This window comes from Nomascus leucogenys, chromosome 23 (assembly GCF_006542625.1).
Source record: "Nomascus leucogenys isolate Asia chromosome 23, Asia_NLE_v1, whole genome shotgun sequence".
Classification (NCBI taxonomy): domain Eukaryota; kingdom Metazoa; phylum Chordata; class Mammalia; order Primates; family Hylobatidae; genus Nomascus; species Nomascus leucogenys.
The window spans coordinates 33,175,999-33,183,035 of NC_044403.1; positions in this window are offsets into that span (position 1 = coordinate 33,175,999).

The following is a 7,037-nucleotide window of genomic DNA, read 5'->3' on the forward strand; positions in this document are numbered from 1 at the left end:
CACTGCTTGATCCTTCCTATACTACCACAGCTGATGCTCTCTTGGAAGCACCACCTCCTGGCAGGAGGCCAACCAGCACCAAAATAGTGCATTAAACAACCACAACTATGGACCTTCACAGAGTCCATTTCACTCCCCTGCCACCTCCACTGGAGCAGGTGCTGGTATCCATGGCTGTGAGACCTGAAGATGATCCACATCACTTGAGTCTGTGCAGACAACCCCCAATACCAGCCCAGAGCCTGGTAGCCCTGCTGGGTGGTTAGGTCCAGGAGAAAAATAATCACTACAGCTCGGCTCCCAGGAAGCCACATCCCTAGGAATGCGGGCAGAGTACTACATCAAAAGAATACCACATGGGACAAAATAATCTGAACAGTAGCCTTGAGTGGCAGATCTTCCCCTGATATTGCCTACCCAAATTAGAAGGAACCAGAAAAACAATTCTAGTAACATGACAAAATAAGGTTATTTAACACCCCCCAAAAATCATGCTAGCTCACCAGCAATGGATCCAAACCAAGAAGAAATCCCTGACTTACCTGATAAAGAATTCAGAAGGTCAATTATTAAGCTAATTAAGGAGGCACCAAAGAAAAGTGAAGTCCAATTTAAGGAAATCCAAAAAATGGTACAAGAAATGAGGGGAATCTTCAGTGAAATAGAGAGCATAAATAAAAAAAAATCACAACTTCAGGAAATAAAGGACACACTTAGAGAAATGCAAAATTTTCTGGAAAGTCTCAGCAATAGAATCAGTCAAACAGAAGACAGAACTTCAGATCTCGAAGACAAGGTTTTTGAATTAACCCAAACCAACAAAGAAAAAAATTAACAAAATGAACATAGCCTCCAAGAACTTTGGAATTATGTTAAACAACCAAACCTAAGAATAATTGGCATTCCTGAGGAGGAAGAGAAATCTAAAAGTTTGGGAAACATATCTGGGGGAATAATCAAGGAAAACTTCCCCAGCCTTGCTAGAGACCTAGACATCCAAATACAAGAAACTGAAAAAACACCTGAGAAATTCATCACAAAAATATCATCACCTGGGCACATCATCATCCGGTTATCTAAAGTCAAGATGAAGGAAAGAATCTTAAGAGCTGTGAGGCAAAAGCACCAGGTAATCTATAAAGATAAACCTATCAGATTAACAACAGATTTCTCAGCACAAACTCTACAAGCTAGAAGAGATTAGGGCCCTATCTTCAGCCTCCTTAAACAAAACAATTATCAGCCAAGAATTTTGTACCCACTGAAACTAAGCTTCATAAATGAAGGAAAGACACAGTCTTTTTCAGACAAACAAATGCTGAGATAATTCACCACTACCAAGCCAGCACTACAAAACTGCTAAAAGAGCTCTAAATCTTGAAACAAATCCTGGAAACACATCAAAACAGAACGTCCTTAAAACACAAATCTCATAGGACCTATAAAACAAAAATACAATTTAAAAAAACCAAGATGGCTCGGCATGGTGGCTCACGCCTGTAATCCCAGCACTTTGGGAGGCCGAGGCAGGTGGATCACAAGGTCAGGAGATCGAGACCATCCTGGCTAATACAGTGAAACCCCGTCTCTACTAAAAATACAAAAAAATTAGCTGGGTGTGGTAGCAGGCACCTGTAGTCCCAGCTACTCAGAAGGCTGAGGCAGGAGAATGGTGTGAACCCAGAAGGCAGAGCTTACGGTGAGCCAAGATCACATCACTGCACTCCAACCTGGGTGACAAAGTGAGACGCCATCTCAAAAAAAAAAAAAACTGAGGTATACATGCAACAAATACCATGACGAATGGAATAGTACCTCACATCTCAATACTAATATTGGATGTAAATGGCCTAAATGTTCCACTTAAAAGGTGTAGAATTGCAGAATGGGTAAGAATTCACCAACCAAGTATCTGCTGCCATCAAGAGACTCCTCACCTAACCCATAAGGACTCACTTAAACTTAAGGTATTTTTCCTTAAGACATTCCATGCAAATGGACACCAAAAACAAGCAGGAGTAGCTATTCTTGTATCAGACAAAACAGACTTTAAAGCAATAGCAGTTAAAAAAGACAAAGAGAAACATATAATAATAAAGGGCCTTGTTCAACAGGAAAATATCACAATCCTAAATATATATGCACCTAACACTTGAGCTCCCAAATTTATAAAACAATTACCACTAGACCTAAGTAATGAGATAGACAGTAACACAATAACAGTGGGGGACTTTAGTACTCCACCAACAGCACTAGATAGGTCATCAAGACAGAAAGTTAATAAAGAAACAATGAATTTACACTATACTCTGGAACAAATAGACTTAATAGATATTTACAGAACATTCTATCCAACAACTGCATAATATACATTCTATTCATCAATGCATGGAACTTTCTCCAAAATAGAACATATAACAGGCCACAAAACAATTCTCAATAAATTTAAGAAAATTGAAATTATATCAAGTACTCTCTTAGACCACAGTGGAATAAGCTGGAAATCAACTCCAAAAGAAATCTTCAAAACCATGCAGTAGGCCAGGTGTGGTGGCTCACGCTTGTAATCCCAGCACTTTGGGAGGCCAAGGCAGGCAGATCACAAGGTCAGGAGATCGAGACCATGGTGAAACCCCGTCTCTACTAAAAACACAAAAAAATTAGCCGGGCGTGGTGGCAGGCGCCTGTAGTCCCAGGTACTCGGAGAGGCTGAGGCAGGAGAATGGCATGAACCTGGGAGGCGGAGCTTGCAGTGAGCTGAGATCATGCCACTGCACTCCAGCCTGGGTGACAGAGCGAGACTCCGTCTCAAAAAAAAAAAAAAAACCATGCAAATACATGGAAATTAAATAACCTGCTCCTGAATTATCACTGGGTCAACAATGAAATCAAGATAGAAATTAAAAAATTCTTTGAACTGAACAACAATAGTGACACAACCTATCAAAACCTCTGGGATACTGCAAAGGTGGTGGTAAGAGGAAAGTTCATAGCCTTAAATATCTTCATCAAAAAGTCTGAAAGAGCACAAATAGACAATCTAAGGTCACACTCAAGGAACTAGAGAAATAAGAACAAACCAAGCCCAAATCCAGCAGAAGAAAGGAAATAACCAAGATCAGAGCAGAACTAAATAAAATTGAAACAACAACAAAAAAATACAAAAGATAAATGAAACAGAAAGCTGGCTCTTTGAAAAGATAAATAAAATTGATAGACCATTGGGAAGATTAACCAACAAAACAAGAAAGAAGCTCCAGTAATCCCAGCTCTTTGGGAGGCTGAGGCAGGTGGATCACAAGGTCAAGAGATTGAGACCATCTTGGCCAACATGGTGAAACCCCATCTCTACTAAAAATACAAAAAATTAGCCAGGTGTGGTGGCAGGTGCCTGTAATCCCAGCTACTTGGGAGGCTGAGTCAGGAGAATTGCTTGAACCCAGGAGGCAGAGGTTGCAGTAAGCCGAGATCAGGCCATTGCACTCCAGCCTGGGCAAAAACAGCGAAATTCCATTTCAAAAGAAAAGAAAAGAAGCTCCAAATAAGCTGAATTAGAAAAGAAACAGGATATATTACAACCAACACCACAGAAATACAAAAGATCATTCAAGGCTACTATGAACACCATTATGTGCATAAACTAGAAAACCTAGAGGAGATGGATAAATTCCTGGAAAGATACAAATTTAGGAATCCTCCCTAAATCACTCTATGAAGCCAGTATCACCCTAATACCAAAACCAGGAAAGAACATAACAAAAAAGAGAAAACTACAGACCAATATCCCTGATGAACATAGATGCAAAAATCCTTAACAAAATGCTAGCTAACTGAATCCAACACATATCAAAAAGATAATCCACCGTGATCAAGTAGGTTTCATACTAGGGATGCAGGGATGGTTTAACATATGCAAGTCAATAAGGGACACACCACATAAACAGAATTAAAAACAAAAATCACATTATCATCTCAACAGACACAGAAAAAGCATTTGGCAAAATCCTGTGGGCAAAAGTTTACCTAGGTGCTGAGGCAAGAGAATGAAGTCACAAACTGTTTCAGTATAATAAAGAAAATAGTTAGAATAAGAATAGTCATAATACAAATTAGATATAGAGATGATCATGGACAATTATCAATCATTATTATAAACATTAATCATTAGGTTTTAATATTACTCTTTGTTGCATTACTAATATAACCTAGGAATAACCGGTGGGTATACGGTCAGGTGCTGAAGGGACATTGTGAGAAGTGACCTAGAAGACAAGAGGTGAACCCTCTGTCACGCCCTCATAAGGGCTGCTTGAGGGCTCCTTGGTCAAGCAGTAACCTCAGAGTCTGGGAAGATGCCCATTACTTAGCAGACCATGAAAGGGAGTCTCCTTTCCTTGGAGGAGTCAGGGAACACTCTGCTCCACCAGCTTCTTGTGGAAGGCTGGATATTATCCAGGCCTGCCCACAGTCATCTGGAGGCCTATACACCTCCCTGTGGTGCTGTGCTTCAATGATCAGACTCTTTGTCCACTTTCATGTTCCTCTCATACCCTGGTTCCTCTTTGAAGTCCGTAGTAGATAGCGGTAGAAGAAATAGTGAAAGTCTTAAAGTCTTTGATCTTTTTTATAAGTGCATAGAAGGAAACGCTGACGTATGCTGCCTTCTCTCTCTGCTTCCTCTACCTAAAAGGGAAGGGCCCCCTGTCCTATGATCACATGACTTGCTTCACCTTGTCAATCACTGAGAAGATTCACCCTCCTTATCCTGCCCCCCTTGTCTTGTATGCAATAAATATCAGTGTGCCCAGCCATTCAAGGCCACTACCGGTCTCCATGTCTTGATGGTAGTGGTCCCCCAGGCCCAGCTGCTTTCTCTTTATCTCTTTGTCTTGTGTCTTTATTTATTACAATCTCTCATCTCCACATACCGGGAGAATACCCACTAAGCCCCATAGGGCTGCACCCTACAAAATCCAGTATCCCTTTATGATTGAAACCTTCAGCAAAATCAGCATACAAAGGACATACTTCAATGTAATAAAAGCTATCTATGATAAACCCACAGCCAACATAATCTGAACAAGTAAAAGTTGAAAGCATTCCCTCTGAGAACTGGAACAAGACAAAGATGCCCACTGTCACCACTTCTATTTAACATAGTACTGAAAGTCCTAGCCAGAACAATTAGAAAAGAGAAAAAAACAAAGGACATCCAAACCAGTAAAGAGGAAGTCAAACTGTCGCTATTTGTTGATGATGGATCATATACCTAGAAAACCCTAAAGACACCTCCAAAATGCTCCTACAAATGATAAATGAATTAGCAAATTTCAGGATACAAAATTAATGTACACAAATCAGTAGCTCCGCTATACACCAACAGCAACCAAGCTGAGAATCAAATCAAGAACTCAACCCTTTTTACAATAGTTGCAAAAAATGAAATACTTCAGAATATTCCTAACCAAGGAGGTGAAAGACCTCTACAAGGAAAACTACGAAACACTGCTAAAAGAAATCATAGATGACACAAACAAATGGAAACACATCCCATGCTCATGGATGGGTAGAATCAATATTGAGAAAATGACCATATTGCCAAAAGCAATCTATAAATTCAATGCAATTCCCATCAAAATACCACCATCATTCTTCACAGAACTAGAAAAAACAATCCTAAAATTCATATGGAACCAAAAATCAGCCTGCATAGCCAAAACAAGACTAAGCAAAAAGAACAAACCTGGAGGCATCACAGTACCTGATTTCAAACTATACTATGAGGCCATAGTCACCAGAACAGCATGGTACTGCTATAAAAATAAGCACATAGACCAATGGAACAGAATAGAGAACCCAGAAATAAACTCAAATACTTACAGCCAACTGACCTTTAACAAAGCACACAAAAACATAAAGTGGGGAAAGAACACCCTATTCAACAAATAGTGCTGGGATAGTTGGTAAGCCACATGTAGGAGAATAAACCTGGATCCTCATCTTTCACGTTATAAAAATCAACTCAAGATGGATCAAGGACTTAAATCTAAGACCTGAAAATATAAAAATTCTACAAGATAACATCAGAAAAACCCTTCTAGACATTGGCCTAGGCAAAGATTTCATGACCAAGAACCCAAAAGCAAATGCAACAAAAACAAAGATAAATAGGTGGACTAAACTAAGCTAAAGGCCTTTTGCACAGCAAAAGGAAGAGTCAGCAGAGTAAACAGACAACCCACAGAGTGGGAGAAAATCTTCACAATCTATACATCCAACAAAGGACTAACATGCAGAATCTACAAGGAGCTCAAACAAATTAGCAAGAAATAATCCCATCAAAAAGGGGGCTAATGGCCGGGCCCGGTGGCTCACTCCTGTAATCCCAGCACTTTGCGAGGCTGAGGCAGGTGGATCACCTGAGGTTGGGAGTTCCAGACCAGCCTGACCAACATGGAGAAACCCTGTCTCTACTAAAAATACAAAATTAGCCGGGCATGGTGGTGCATGCCTGTACCACTCAGGAGGCTGAGGCAGGAGAATCGCTTGAACCCAGGAGGCAGAGGTTGTGGTGAGCCAAGATCGTGCCATGGCATTCTAGCCTGGGCAACAAGAGCGAAACTCCGTCTCAAAAAAAAAAAAAAAAAAAAATTGGGGAGGGGGCTAAGGACATGAACAGACAATTCTCAAAACAAGATATACAAATGACCAACAAACATGAAAAAATGCTCAACATCACTAATGATCAGGGAAATGCAAATCAAAACCACAAAACAATACCACCTTACTCCCACAAGAATGGCCATAATCAAAAATAAAAAAATAATAGATGGCATGGATGCGGTGAAAAGGGAATACTTCCATGCTGCTGGTGGGAATGTAAACTAGTACAACCACTATGGAAAACAGTGTGGCGAATCCTTAAAGAACAAAAAGTAGAACTACCAAGAACTACCATTTCATCCAGCAATCCCACTACTGGGTATCTACCCAGAGGAAAATAAGTCATTATACGAAAAAGATACTTGTATATGCAT